The sequence below is a fragment of the Dama dama genome, chromosome 18 (genome assembly GCF_033118175.1).
Source record: "Dama dama isolate Ldn47 chromosome 18, ASM3311817v1, whole genome shotgun sequence".
Taxonomy (NCBI): domain Eukaryota; kingdom Metazoa; phylum Chordata; class Mammalia; order Artiodactyla; family Cervidae; genus Dama; species Dama dama.
In genome coordinates this window covers 114,623,785-114,640,539 of record NC_083698.1, presented here as the reverse complement: position 1 = coordinate 114,640,539, position 16,755 = coordinate 114,623,785, and the positions used below count along the sequence as shown (strand labels likewise).

Sequence of the window (16,755 nt, the reverse complement as noted above, 5' to 3'; positions counted from 1 at the left end):
TTTCCCAGCATCAGGGTCTTTTCAGGTGAGTCAGCTCTTCACATCAGATGGCCAAAGTATTGGAGTTTCAGCTTCATCATCAGTCAGTCCAAGGAATATTCAGGACTGATTTCCTTTAGGATGGACTGGTTGGATCTCCTTGCTGTCCAAGGGTCTCTCAAGAGTCTTCTCCAACACCACAGTTCGAAAGCATCAATTCTTCGGCACTCAGCTTTCTTTATAGTCCAACTCTCACATCCATACATGACTACTGTAAAAACCATAGCCTTGACTAGACGGACCTTTGTTGACAAAGTAATGGCTCTGCTTTTTAATATGTGGTTTAGGTTAGTCATAACTTTCCTTCCAAGGAGCAAGGGTCTTTCAATTTCATGGCTGCAATCACCATCTGCAGTGATTTTGAAGCACAAGAAAATAAAGTCAGCCACTGTTTCCACTGTGTCCCCATCTATTTGCCATGAAGTGATGGGACCAGACGTCATGATCTTAGTTTTCTGAATGTTGAGCTTTAAGCCAACTTTTTCACTCTCCTCTTTCACTTTCATCAAGAGGCTCTTTAGTTCTTCTTCACTTTCTGCCATAAGGGTGGTGTCATCTGCATATCTGAGGTTATCGATATTTCTCCCGGCAATTTTGATTCCAGGTTGTGCTTCCTCCAGTCCAGCATTTCTCATGATGTAAGCTAAAAGTAGAACTACCATATGACCCATCAATCCCACACGTGTGCATAACTCTAGGAAAAAACAATTTGAAAAGATACATGCACCATAATGTTCATTACAACACTATTTATAGTAGTCAGGACATGGAAGCCATCTAAAGGCCCATCAATAAAGGAATGGATAAAGAAGTTGCGGTACAAATATAAAGTGGAATGTCACTCAACCATGCTGTGCTGTGCTTATTTGTTCAGTCCTGTCTGACTCTTTTTAACCCCATTGACTGTGGCCCACCAGGCTCCACCGTCCAGGGGATTCTCCAGGCAAGAATACTGGAGTGGGTTGTCATGCCTTCCTCCAGGGGATCTTCCTAACCCAGGGATCGAATCCAGGTCTCCCGCATTGCAGACAGATTCTTTACTGTCTGAGCCACCAGGGAAGCCCTATTCAGTCATAAAAAGAACAAAATAATGCTATATGAGTAAACACGGATGGACCTAGAGATTGTCATGTTGAGTAAAGTAAGTCAGACAAAGGTAAATGTCGTATGATATCACTTGTATGTGGGATTTCTAAAAAGAGGGTGTAAATGAACTTATTTGTAAACCAGAAATAGAGCCATAGATGTAGAAAATAAATTTATGTTTACCAGGGAATAAGGAGGGGCAGGGATAATTTGGGAGCTTGGGACTGACATGTACACACTACCATTTATAAACTAGATAGCTAAAAACGACCTGTTGCATACACAGGGAACTACTCAATACTCTGTTATAGCCTATATGGGAAAAGAATCTAAATAAAAAAGTGGATATATGCATATGCATAACAGATTCACTTTCTATATACCTGAGACTAACAGAACATTGTAAATTGACAATGTACCAGTATATTTTAAAATATCAGAACAGCACATACACACAAAACCAATGCTTGATGGATATCTTCAGTTTTACTTTTCTTCCATTATAACTGTAACTTGTATTCTCTGAATAAAATAAAATATTGCTGGCAAACATATTTGGTGGCCATTAATTAAAAATAGAAATTTTAATAATTATACTTAAAATTCATTTATGATAACAATAGCACATACTAGAGTTTGTTATGTATGCAATCTTGAACTCTTATGACAATCTTGAACCCTTATGACAAGCCAATAACATAGAGATTATTTTAATTTCCATTTTATAGACAAACTCTGAGGCCTAGAAGTCCATCTATCTTTCTTGAAGTTACAGGCCTATGAGGTGATAGAACAAGGATTTGGATTCATAAAGACTGAACCCAAAGCTAATGCTCTTAATCATTATATTCTTCTCCCCATTTCAAAGCTAGAATAAAACAAGTTCATGACCACTTCATCAATTCCTAATGTTTCCTGTGTTGTAGTTCACACTGCAGATGATTAAATAAAGTGGATTAGAGGAATTTATTATGAATTAGAGATAAGGAAAACATATGAAGCTGTTTTGAAACCTTCCTTCTTATATTTCTCAGCAGAACAATCTTGAGGATGGGTTTACTCTGGGAACTTCTGAGAAGTTTGCTATTTGTTCTGAATTTGCTATTTGTGTTTTTGAAAGACACATTCAACTTTATAGTATATTTGAGACATAACTGAGATAGCAAAACAGGACTGGAAACATATCAGGAATTCTACTTCTTCCTGAGAGAAATTAAAGTATACTTAGAATTGAGAGTTTCTCCTTTAGGTGAATCACTTTTGAGGGCAGATGACTATTCACAATTATACACTCTGTTTATATTAATAGCATCTTCCAAAAATCATTTAAAATTACACCATTTCCCCTAGTTAATTTGGCTGCAAGTACTTCTGAACCACATAAAAACTTCTAAGTAGTCTTTCCCCATATAACATCTTATTCTAGTATCTAAACTTTATGTTTCCATCTGCATGTGAGCTTATTTTCTTCTCTTTTATATCTCTTACATTTGTTCATCCATTCAATCATCTGAAGTACAAATAACCAGAAACCCCTCTATAGTAAGTGTATGTGTCTGTGCCTGTTTGAGTACTGGCATGAGGGCTATTTAGACTAGATGAGCTTGTACCAAAATTATGACAGTTCTCTTCTCTTTTATATATATGGGCCTCCTGATGCATACATGAAACTTTTGAGCCACCAGTTTAGACACTGAATTTTGCAATGTCCCAAAAAGTACAAATACATGATAATTTTTTTTTAAATGTTATTTTTACTCTGTTGCTGATGCACAGGGAAGCCTGGTGTCCTGCAGTCCATGGGGTTGCAAAGAGCCGGACACAACTGAGGGACTTAACTGAACTGAACTGGCTGAAAAATAAACTCTGACAGGGGATCATGATTAGAATTGGCAAGTGCAGTCCATGTTAGTATGAGAAGCCTTGGTATTCATCTTGCCTGTGAACTAAAAATAATAAATAAATAAAGCAAAGCATGCTTTGATTTTATTTATGCTATTCCCACAAGAGTCAAGCATTGTCATATATGATAATTTGTGCAGATTCACTAAAACCATGACTCAATAAACAATCAATCCAGGCCCAAATTCATCTTTTGCTTTCTGAGGTAATTCTGACATGCCATAACTTTTCATGGCATTTTTCACTTCTGCATTCTTCAGTGTATAGATGAGTGGATTGAGGAAGGGTGTTCCAATTGTGTAAAATACTTCCATCATTTTGTCCATGGGGAATGTGGTTGGGGGCCAAGTATATATAAACATACACGGACCAAACGATAAGACAACTACAATGACATGGAAAGTGCAGGTGGAGAGGGCCTTTTCCCTCCCTTCTGCAATGTGGTTCTGCAGTGAATGTAAGATAACAATGTAAGAGATCATCAGAATTATAAAACTGCTTGCACAAAATGCCCCACTATTAATCACCACCAGTAAGTTCATCACATAAATACACATGCATTCAAGTTTCAACAGTGGCTGCATATCACAGCAATAGTGATCAATCAAATTGGATCCGCAGAATGGCAATCTCAAGGCCAGAATAATCTGAACCACAGAATGTGTAAAAGACCCTATCCATGCAAGAGTAATCAGGATGATGCAGACTTGCCAACTCATGATGGTTGCATAGCTCAAGGGCTTACAAATAGTCACATACTGATCCATGGCCATGAGGACCAGGACAAAGATCTCCATGCATCCAAATAAATGCAGTGCAAAGACCTGAGTCAGGCACTCATTGTAAGATATGCTTTTCTTTGCAAACAGGACATCCATGATTAATCTCAGGGCTATTGAAGTTGAAAAGCATGTATCAACCAAAGACAAATAAAACAGGAAGAAGTACATGGGACTCCCAAGTGTCCGGCTGAATTTTATGGTCATAATAATAAGCAAATTGCCCATCAACGTTCCTACATAGAAAATGAAGATTACATATACCATTTTCTGTCTCTTGGGATCTTGAGTCGATCCTAACAGTATGAACTCGGTTACACTGTTTTGCCATATTGTTTCATGTGGTGAGGGCAAAGCTCTGATGAGAAAGTATCTGCAAAGGAGAAAAGAAGAAAGAAAATGGCATGAATGCTACATGCATGATAAGTCACTTTAGTCCTGTCCCACTCTTTGTGATCCCATGGACTGTAGTCACCAGGGCCTCTGTCCACGGAATTCTCCAGGCAAGAACACTAGAATGGATTGCTATTTCCTTCTTCAGGGTATCTTCCTGACCCAGGGACTGAACCAGTGTCTGTCTCCTGCTTTGGCAGGTGGTTTTTTTTTTTTTTTTTTTTTTTACCACTAGCGCAATAGAGCCCTAATACGTACACATGATCATGGGATTGCCACCTTCCAATGCATAATCATTTGTCTGCAGTGCAATGCTTTATCTGAATTAAATGGAATTCATAATACTCATTCAACCTGTTTCTTAAATGCATCTGAAAATAATAATATAAGAAATTGAAAATAATAAAAAGTAAATAAATCTTCAGATGCCATGAATTTGAGTTATTTCACAAGAGTGAATAATTTTTTAGCTGAAGGTTATATTCGATTTCTATCAAGGACATATTGATATTAATGTTCCCTATCGCAGAAGTAGAGAAAGAGTTTACCTAATTTACTCAATATGCTGTCACATCTTCAACAAAATGTCTAGTGATAAAATACTCTTCTAATCAATATTGCCTTGAGTAATGTTGTCTAAACATTTCAGAATGTCTTTCATAATAAAACCTGAAGATTCTTGAGAATCTCTTGGACAGCAGAGAGATCAAACCAGTCAATCCTAAAGGAAGTCAGTCCTGAATATTCATTGGAATGACTGATGCTGAAGTTGAAGCTCCAATGTTTGGCCACTTGATGAGAAGAACTGACTCACTGAAAAGACCCTGACACTGGGAAAGATTGAAAGCAGGAGGAGAAGAGGATAACAGAGGATGAGATCACAGCGTCAGATAACAGAGGCATTACAGACTCAAAGAACATGAATTTGAATAAACTCTGGGAGATAGAGGAGGACAGGGAAGCCTGGTATGCTGCAGTACCTGCGGTTGTAAAGAGTCGGATATAACGTAGTGACTGAACTACAACAAAGCACACATACAAATATATGCACAAGACACACTGCATTACACACGTAGACACACGTGACAGACTGAGTGGATTACACATGTAGACACGTGTGATAGATTGAGTGGATTATACACACAGACTCATGTGATAGACTGAGTGGATTATACACGTAGACACATGTGATAGACTGAGTGGATTATACACGTAGACACGTGTGATAGACTGAGTGGATTATACACACAGACACACGTGATAGACTGAGTGGATTATACACACAGACACACGTGATAGACTGAGTGGACTATACACACAGACACATGTGATAGACTGAGTGGACTATACACGTAGACACATGTGATAGACTGAGTGGACTATACACGTAGACACATGTGATAGACTGAGTGGATTACACACATAGACACGTGTGATAGACTGAGTGGATTATACATAGCAATGAGTACACAGCAAGTCGGTCCAGTCTATCACTAAATTTATTTTAATGTGTTGCCTTGACTAAGTTTAATATTTACTTTACTTCTTAAACATTTCTAGTTGTTTACAATTTTAATATTTTTCCATTTTAATGTGGTTTCTTTTAGTATTTTAAAATCTTCATTGAATTTATCACAACATTGCTTCTGTTTTTTGTTTTGTTTTTCCTGGCTGCAGGGCTTGTGTAATCTTAGCTCCTGACCAGGAATTGAACCCACACCCCCTACATTGGAAGGCAAAGTCATTTTTTTTTTCCATTTTTTTTTTTTTTTTTTAGGTGGAGGCTAATTACTTTACAATATTGTAGTGGTTTTTGCCATACATTGACATCAATTAGCCATGGATTTACCATGGATGTATTCCCCATCCTGATCCCCCCTCCCACCTCCCTCTCCACCCAATCCCTTTGGGTCTTCCCAGTGCACCAGCCCCAAGCACTTGTCTCATGCATCCAACCTGGCTGGTGATCTGTTTCACCCTAGATAATATACATGTTTCGATGCTGTTCTCTTGAAACTTCCCATCCTCACCTTCTCCCACAGAGTCCAAAAGTCTGTTCTGTACATCTGTCTCTTTTTCTGTTTTGTATATAGGGTTATCGTTACCATCTTTCTAAATTCCATATATATGTGTTAGTATACTGTATTGGTGGTTATCTTTCTGGCTTACTTCACTCTATATAATGGACTCCAGTTTCATCCATCTCATTAGAACTGATTCAAATGAATTCTTTTCATGGCTGAGTAATATTCCATGGTGTATATGTACCACAGCTTCCTTATCCATTCATCTGCTGATGGGCATCTAGGTTGCTTCCATGTCCTGGCTATTATAAACAGTGCTGCGATGAACATTGGGGTGCATGTGTCTCTTTCAGATCTGGTTTTCTCGGTGTGTATGCCCAGAAGTGGGATTGCTAGGTCATATGGCAGTTCTATTTCCAGTTTTTACAGAAATCTCCACACTGTTCTCCATAGCGGCTGTACTAGTTTGCATTCCCACCAACAGTGTAAGAGGGTTCCCTTTTCTCCACACCCTCTCCAGCATTTATTGCTTGTAGACTTTTGGATAGCAGCCATCCTGACTGGCGTGTAATGGTACCTCATTGTGGTTTTGATTTATATTTCTCTGATAATGAGTGATGTTGAGCATCTTTTCATGTGTTTGTTAGCCATCTGTATGTCTTCTTTGGAGAAATGTCTGTTTAGTTCTTTGGCCCATTTTTTGATTGGGTCATTTATTTTTCTGGAATTGAGCTGTAGGAGTTGTTTGTATATTTTTTAGATTAATCCTTTGTCTATTGCTTCGTTTGCTATTATTTTCTCCCAATCTGAGGGCTGTCTTTTCACCTTGCTTATAGTTTCCTTTCTTGTGCAAAAGTTTTTAAGTTTTATTAGGTCCCATTTGTTTATTTTTGCTTTTATTTCCAATATTCTGGGAGATGGGTCACAGAGGATCCTGCTGTGATTTATGTCAGAGAGTGTTTTGAGACAGCTCAAGCCTCTACCATTTCATACCCAGATAATTATGGTAACCTTCTAACTGCTCTACTGCTGCCTGTCTTGCTCCCTTCAATTTATTTTCTGTACTGTATCTGGAGTCATCACCTAAATCTCAACTTTAACTGCATCATTCGCTAACTTAAAAGACCATTCAGTCATTTCCACATAGTACATATAGCATCAAGCCTTGACACAATTATGAGACCCTTCTTTAACTTCCCTATTTCTGTCTCTTGCTATTTTCCCTTTATAAGCTAAATGCCCAGTGTGTTTCCTGGCATATAGTGGGAATACAATAAATAATTTTAAATGAATAGTTGATGTCACAACCACAACTCTATCAAAATTATTAGGATTCCTGCATTCTTATATTCACCTTCTAGCCTTTGTTATATAGTCCATCTCCAAGAACACCCTTACTTCAGTTGGTGCCTATTTACTCTGGTAACATTTTCTCATACTTTGAGTTTCAGTTTTGAGATTTTCTTCACTCTGCAAACTTTTTGATTCCAAAGTCTTTGTTGTATATCCATCAAGCATGCTCTCATAGCATCCTGTGCTTCCACTGTCTTATTTTTTGTAAAATTGCATTGTAATCACCTATACTTTTGGGGGTCTCTCAGTGGTCCTGAATTTTGTGAAGGCATCTCTTGAATTGCTCTTTATCACTGCTGCTGCTGCTGCTAAGTTGCTTCAGTAGTGTCTGACCCCATAGATAGCAGCCCACCAGGCTCCCCCATCCCTGGGATTCTCCAGGCAAGAATCCTGAAGTGGGTTGCCATTTCCTTTTCCAATGCATGAAAGTGAAAAGTGAAAGTGAAATCGCTCAGTCATGTCCGACTCTTCGCAACCCCATAGACAGCAGCTTACCAGGCTCCTCCGTCTGTGGTATTTGCCAGACAAGAGCACTGGAGGGTGTTGCCAGTTCCTTCTCCACTTATCACTGAAACCCAAGCAAATATTAATGTGCTTTATTCATTCCTTGGACCCAAAACTATTTGTTGTTCAGTGAACGGAGGATGAAAATGATAAATGGAATACATTTATAGTGAAATTAGTTTGTATGTAACTGAAGCTACTTATTTAAAAAAAAAAAAAAAAAAACTTTTCATAATATAATGCTACCCAAAAGCAAACTGATTAACAAATAACAGAAAAAGCCCACAGTAACAAATAATGAAATCTTGGTAATAGCACAAAGAATAAAAGGTACATAATTTGCTCATTTGATAACAGAAACAGCTTTAGTTTCTTTCTTTTCATAGTTCAAGTGGGAATAAATAAAAATTGTGATTTCCAAGGAGATAAGACTAGAATTCATCCCAGACTCTGAAACACATAAAAGTAGAAAAAGTTTCCTAATCTCTTTCACAACCTTATTTATCTTCATTTTATTAATGTTATTCATCTCTCTTTAACTTATACTATTTATTCAGCATTTATTATGAACCAGCCATTGGGATAATTGTAAAAAAATGTTTGCAAATAGGCAATACTTTATGCAGTATGACTATTTATATACTTAATAAATTGAAATTCCCATCTGACATTAAATAGTATTTTATTTGAATCATCCCTCCTTCTGATTCCTTATCAGGATAAGATCATAACATGAGTGATTCGAAGTGATTCTGAATGCAATAGGAAATTTTGAAATATAGTATATCATTTATTACTTAGATATTAAATGGTCCATTGCTTTTATATTCCTAGGATAGTTACACACCACAATAACACACTACTTGACATAAAATCATCAGCTCTGACTCATAAAAAGTAGTCAGCATTATTAATTAAAATCATTAGCATTTATTCATATATAACAACAACTAAATATATACACATTATGATAGTATATATACTAAGGTATAATATATATCTATATCAATATATATTTCAGCAGAACTGTTTCTATAAATGTTAACAAATATAGCTATGTTGCTTGCTGATCATTATGGCCTGGTCATACCTCACAGCATTTAAGAACATGGTCTGACAGTTCAGGTAGGTTCTGGTTACTGGTTCCTCAGTATTTTTGCTTTGAAACATACTCCTTGCCGTTTATTGGCTCACTTGTAATAGGGCAATAATAGCTATGTCTACACTTTGGGTTGTAATTGAAATTATTAATAAATATCAGCATGTCTTGTTACTTTTGTTTTAATAGAAAAATAACTTTGAATTCATAAACATTAATGAAGTTAGATAAAAAGGTAAAAATTTAGTAGTTTTCCAAATTTACAAATGCCTATTTTTTTGTCCCATTTCTACACCCATTTATTATTCCCCCTTTTGTATAATTTATGATTTATACTAGTTTCTTTCTTTGGTCAAAAATATCCTTTTGAAGTTCGCCTCTCTTCAATTGACTTTGGTGTCCAGGCACATTTATACTACACCTGAAATAGCATTCCTACTAAACAATTTCCAAATGGCATTCTTCATCTGGTCATTTCTCAAGGTATAGACTAAGGGATTTAACATGGGAGTTATCGTAGTGTAGAATACAGCCACTGCTTTATCAATAGGTAAAGTAGCTGCAGGTCTCAAGTACACAAATATGCAGGGCACAAAGAAAAAGATGACTGCTCTGATGTGGGAGATGCAGGTGGAGGGCTTTTGCCTTGCCTCCAAGCTGTAGGTCCTTAGGGAGTGCAGAATGACTACATAAGAGCCCATCAAGAGGAGGAAGTTTAACAGACAGATGAACCCACTGTTGGCAGCAACAAAGAGCCCTAGAGTGTGGGCATCAGTGCAGGTAAGATCGAGCAAAGGGTTCAGGTCACACATAAAGTGGTCTATGACATTAGGACCACAGAAGGGTAACCTGAAGATGAAGAGGATCTGAATGATTCCATGAAGAAAGCCTCCCAGCCATGCCACTCCCACTAGAAGTCCACACAGCTGCCGAATCATGATGGTCATATAGTGCAAGGGCTTGCAAATGGCCACATAGCAGTCACAGGCCATCACAGTGAGCAGGATGACATCAACACCTCAAAAGAAATGTTCCCCAAATATATGAGTCATGCATCCATTGAAGGGGCTGTGTTTGTTTGTTTGTTTGTTTCTCATAGAGTGAATCTATAATGAGTTTAGGGGTATTGACACAGGAATAGCAGGCATCAATAAAAGAGAAAGGAGCAAGGAAAAAGTACATGGGGTACCCCAATAATGAGCTGGTGGTGATGGTGACCAAGGTGAGCACGTTCTCTACCATAGAGACAACATAGACGACCAGAAACATGGCAAATATGACTTTCTGCATCTTCGGATTCTGTGTGAGTCCCAGTAGAATAAACTCGGTCACATTATTCCTTTTCTCCATGTATCTCATATTATGGTTAATTGCATTACATGAAAAAATATTATTTTTTTGTAATGCAACCTTGAATTCATCGTCTCCGGTAATAAATACCTAAATTCTATTGAGTTCTGTATCCTTATGAGTTTATTTGAGATTAAAAAAAAAAAAGCTTCTGATATCTTGAAAAATTACTCAAATTCTTTCCTGGGAGAAGATAATGTTTAGAATCATGAGGAACTTAGTGAACACAGAGGCAAGAGGGGATCTGTGTGCCCTGAATTATGTGAGATGACTTAGGGCCTTAATAGAAGCAGTAGGTCTCAGGTATAGTGGCAACCAAGCCTGAAAAAAGAAATAGAAAATGGATGCAAAGGCTATAAATTCAAAGTTAAAGAGTTTTTCTTTTAATCTTAGAAAATAAGAAACCAGGGAAATACTAGTGGAAGGATGAAGAAGCATTTGAAAAAGAGGGAATGCAGAATATAACTCTAATAGAGGTCTTTGTGTGAGTTGTATGAAGCAGGTTGAGGTTCAGGAAAGTGAAGGAGGACAGATAAAGGAACCTCAGGATCAGACTAATTGTAATAGTTGGCATAAATTGTAACAGAGCATTGTTGATGAGAAGAAAATTAAAGGATACAGTTACTGTAATTGAATGAGCAATGTGTTGCCTAATTCCAGTAAATTTATAATGCTAACAAACATACTTTCAATGACTGACATCATCATGGCATGATAGCAACCTATGTGGATAGTATTATTTCATTTTTTGCACAGGATTAAAAACTGTAAAGACTAATTTTAGTCATAATAATCATCATTAACTAAAACTTAATGAATACTGACTGTGCTTCAGATTTTTAACTCATGCTCTATATTATGTCATAATAAAATATTTAACTAGTAAACTCTTTTGATATGACCATGATGACTTGAATTACTCTAATAACTTTAGAGGCAAGTGTATATCAAGCAAATACAACAGACACACAGGAAGATCCACACATACAGACACAATATACCTTTTTTGAATCCTCAAATATTAGTTAATTAATGAGTTTTAGTAAGCTCCAGGAGATGGTGGAGGACAGGGAAACCTGGCATGCTGCAGTCCATGGGGTCACAAAGAGTGGGACATGACTGAGCAACTGAACAACAGCAGCAACAACATATGGTGCTGCTTTCTTTATAGATCCATTTTATTTTTGTGTTCCCTTAGCCTTTTTGTTCTCTCTCCAAGTCCCCTATAAAATATAATCTTACAGATTCTTCTGCAAAATGTTGAAACTCACAATCCCAGTGGTAAAGTGTGTTGCTTTGAGAATCAGAAAGACCAGATAAGAATCTTGTTTATCTGGGGTACATTTCTTTGCAGCTTCCATCCTTGTTTCCTCCAATCAAGTGAGAACAATAGTGTCTACCTCACAGGTTGTTATAAAAATGGACAACAGAAGAAGTGGACAAATTCTTAAAAAGTATAACTTTCCAAAACTAAACCAGGAAGAAGTAGAAGATCTTAACAGACACATCACAAGCACGGAAATCAAAACTGTAATCAGAAATCTTCCAGCAAACAAAAGCCCAGGACCAGAAGGCTTCACAGCTGAATTCTACCAAAAATTTAGAGAAAAGCTAACACCTCTCTTACTCAAACTCTTCCAGAAAATTGCAGAAGAAGGGAAACTTCCAAACACATTCTATGAGGCCACCATCACCCTAATACCAAAACCAAAGATTCCACAAAAAAAGAAAACTACAGGCCAATATCACTGATGAACATAGATGCAAAAATCCTTAACCAAATTCTAGCAAACAGAATCCAACAACATGTTAAAAAGATCATACATCATGACCAAGTGGGCTTTATCCCAGGAATGCAAGGATTCTTTAATATCTGCAAATCAATCAATGTAATACACCACATTAATAAATTGAAAGATAAAAGCAATATGATTATGTCAATAGATGCAGAAAAAGCCTTTGACAAAATTTAGCATCCATTTATGATAAAAACTCTCCAGAAAGCGGAATAGAAGTACCATACATCAACATAATAATATGACAAATCCACAGCAAACATTACCCTCAATGGTGAAAAATTGAAAACATTTCCCCTCAAGTTAGGAACAAGACGAGAGTGCCCACTCTCACCACTACTATTCAACATAGTTTTGGAAGTGTTGGCCACAGCAATCAGAGCAGAAAAAGAAATAAAGGGAATCCAGATAGGAAAAGAAGAAGTGAAACTCTCACTGTTTGCAGACAACATGATCCTCTACATAGAAAACCCTAAAGACTCCACCAGAAAATTACTAGAGCTAATCAATGAATATAGTAAAGTTGCAGGATATAAAATTAACACAGAGAACTCCCATGCATTCCTATACACTAACAATGAGAAAACAGAGAAATTAAGGAAACAATATCATTCACCATTGCAAAAAAAAGAATAAAATAATTAGGAGTATATCTACCTAAAGAAACAAAAGACCTATACATAGAAAACTGTAAAGCACTGATGAAAGAAATCAAAGAGGACACAAACAGATGGAGAAATATACCGTGCTCATGGATTGGAAGAATTAATATTGTGAAAATGACTATACTACCCAAACCAATCTATAGATTCATTGCAATCCCTACCAAGCTACCAATGGTATTTTTCACAGAACTAGAACAAATAATTTCACTGTTTGTATGGAAATACAAAAAACCTCGAATAGCCAAAGTAATCTTGAGAAAGAAGAATGGAACTGGAAGAATCAACCTGCCTGTCTTCAGACTATACTACAAAGCCAGAGTCATAAAGACAGTATGGTACTGTCACAAAGACAGAAATATAGATCAAGGGAACAGAATTGAAAGCCCAAAGATAAATCCATGAACCTATGGACACCTTATCTTCGACAAAGGAGGCAAGACTATACAATGGAAAAAAGACAACCTCTTTAACAAGTGGTGCTGGAAAAACTGGTCAGCCACTTGTAAAAGAATGAAACTAGAACAGTTTCTAACACCATACACAAAAATAAACTCAAAATGGATTAAAGATCTAAATGTAAGACCAGAAACTATAAAACTCCTAGAGGAGAACATAGGAAAAACACTCTGACATAAATCACAGCAGTGTCCTCTATGACCCACCTCCCACAATATTGGAAATAAAAGCAAAAATAAACAAATGAGACCTAATGAAACTTAAAAGCTTTTGCACAAGAAAAGAAACTATAAGCAAGTTGAAAAGACAGCCCTCAGACTGGGAGAAAATAATAGCAAACAAAGCAACAGACAAAGGGTTAATCTCAAAAATATACAAGCAACTCCTGCAGCTCAATTCCAGAAATATAAATGACCCAATCACAAAATGGGCCAAAGAACTAAACAGACATTTCTCCAAAGAAGACATATAGATGGCTAACAAACACATGAAAAGATGCTCAACATCACTCATTATCAGAGAAATGCAAATCAAAACCACAATGAGATGGATGAAACTGGAGCCCATTATACAGAGTGAAGTAAGACAGAAAGATAAATGCCATTACAGTATACTAACACATATATATGGAATTTAGAAAGATGGTAATGATAACCCTATATGCAAAACAGAAAAAGAGACAGAGCTGTACAGAACAGACTTTTGGACTCTGTGGGAGAAGGCGAGGGTGGGATGTTTCGAGAGAACAGCATCAAAACATGTATATTATCTATGGTGAAACAGATCACAAGCCCAGGTTGGGTTCATGAGACAAGTGCTCAGGCCTGGTGCACTGGGAAGACCCAGAGGGATTGGGTGGAGAGGGAGGTGGGAAGGGGGATCGGGATGGGGAATACATGTAAATCCATGGCTGATTCATGTCAATGTATGACAAAAAACCACTACAATATTGTAAAATAATTAGCCTCCAACTAATAAAAATAAATGAAAAAAATTAAAATTAAAATTAAATTAAATTAAAAAAAAAAAAACACATACACAATGAGGTACTATTACACGCCAGTCAGGATGGCTGCTATCCAAAAGTCTACAAGCAATAAATGTTGGAGAGGATGTGGAGAAAAGGGAACCCTCTTACACTGTTGGTGGGAACGCAAACTAGTACAGCCGCTATGGAGAACAGTGTGGAGATTTCTTAAAAAAACTGGAAATAGAACTGCCATATGACCCAGCAATCCCACTTCTGGGTATACACACTGAGGAAACCAGATCTGAAAGAGACATGTGCACCCCAATGTTCACCCCAGCCTCGCCACACACGCCCCACTCGCCTACGCCCCGGCCACACATCCCCGACCCACCACGGACAACACAGAGAGTATGTGTGTGTGGGGGGGGTGGGGGTGGGAGGGGGTTGGTGTGTGTGTGGGGGGGGGGCCAGGGTGTGTGGGGTATGCCTGTCGGTGTGTGCCTGAGGGTGCGAGAAGGGGTGGTCAGAGACACACCCAGGCAAAGGACAACCCAGTCAGAGGGTGTGTGTGTGTGTGTGTGTGTATCTGCCCACGGCCCCTCCCACCCGCACCAGTGACAGGCACACCCCAGACACCCCACGCGTATCTCCCACACACCCCACACTCTGCCCCTGCTGCACAGAAAGGACAGCAGAGAGAGGTGGGGTGGGTGGTGTACGACGTGGGTGGTGTGGGGCCGCTGTGTGTGGGGGGCACGCGTGGGGTGTGTCTGTGGCGTGCACAGTGTGTTGCTTGTGTGGTGTGCGGGGGCGTGTGTGTGTTGTGTACAGGTGCCACGTGTGTGTGTGGGGTGCGCGGGGGCAGACACACACAGTCACGCAAAGGACAACACAGTCAGAGAGAGAGAGAGAGAGAGACAGACAGACAGACACAGAGACGGGATCGGGGATGCGTGCCTTTGGGTGGTGCGGTCAGAGACAGAGACACAGAGTCAGGCCAAAAACAACCAACATGTATGGACATCCTCCTGAACATTTGGCTGGGCTTGTGTTTTTCTGAGCTCATCACCTCCGTTGATCAAGACCACTCCCATGAAACGTGAGTCTGCCACCCTCCCCTCAAACACCATCCAGCCACTTGTCTTTGGGAGGCAGACCGGGGAGTGTGTTCCGAGTTGGCGGGCAGGCGGTTGGGTGTCACCAGGCGAGCTTCGATCCTTGCCGTTCTGGCTCTGAACCTGACCGGAGTGAGTGGATCCGGGTGATCTCTCGTGTCTTTGTTTGAAACTCTTGGCGGGAGAAGGGAGATTCGCCCGCCCTCCCTCCCTCCCTCCCTCCCTCCCTCCCTCCCTCCCTCCCTCCCTCCCTCCCTCCCTCCCTCCCTCCCTCCCTCCCTCCCTCCCTCCCTCCCTCCCTCCCGCCAGCCAGCCAGCCAGCCAGCCAGCCAGCCAGCCAGCCAGCCAGCCAGCCCGCCAGCCCGCCAGCCCGCCAGCCCGCCAGCCCGCCAAGTGACAAGGCCAATAAGGAGGAAAAGCCCATTCCACTTGAGTTCAAACACCTGCTCTCCCAATCAAGCAAGTTTCTAAAGTGAGACTTCCAACCCAGGCCACAAAGCCGAACTGGCTAGCCGTCCACCCTCCCCCGTGACCTCTGGCCCAAGGTGCCCCTCCCACACAGCCTCCTTCCACAGCCCGAGGGCATTCAAGAGTTGGGGCGGGCGGCCCGCCGGACCGCCCCCCCGCCGGACCATCTAAAAGAGCGACCGACAGAGAGCTGTCGAGAGAGCCGGCTGCAGCACGGGAGCTCCGGGGGCGACCGGCGGGGACTCATTGCCAGACAGGGTCCGTCCTAGTGCGCATTTCTACGCTCAGTCACCGACGCGGACAGGAGAACGGGACGCGACAACACTTCTGCAGAACGTCCCTGGGCGAGGTACGACGACCGGACGGACGGGAGGAGAGCGGGCGGGAGGGAGAAAGATTCTTGACTCCCCACCCACGGGGCAGCGGAATGCTCTCCCATCCGAGGGGGACCGCAGGCCAATGTCAGGTGGCGCGAGCGCCCGCGCCGAGAAATACCTCGCCGTCACCCCCGTCCCTGTCACCACCTTTCAGCATACCAGGAGAAACCCCTTTTGTGACCCCGACGACGGCTCTTTTGGGAAAAACAACATACAGCAACAGGACAAACAAAAGACGAACACACCATGTATACACACACACACACACACACACACACACACACCTTCATATTGAAGGTACCGCTGTGTGTGTGTGTGTGTGTATGGTGTGTGCGGAACAAAAGATGCACACACCGTGCACGCGCCCGCCCGCACGCAC

General features: G+C 40.0%; 2 pseudogenes; both read right to left on the bottom strand.

Annotated features, from left to right (window-relative positions):
- Window positions 1–3,213: 3,213 nt before the first annotated feature.
- LOC133073120 (olfactory receptor 4C11-like) lies at window positions 3,214–9,190 on the bottom strand (annotated as a pseudogene).
- Window positions 9,191–9,589: 399 nt separating this feature from the next.
- On the bottom strand, window positions 9,590–10,469 carry LOC133073119 (olfactory receptor 4C46-like; annotated as a pseudogene).
- Window positions 10,470–16,755: the final 6,286 nt, after the last annotated feature.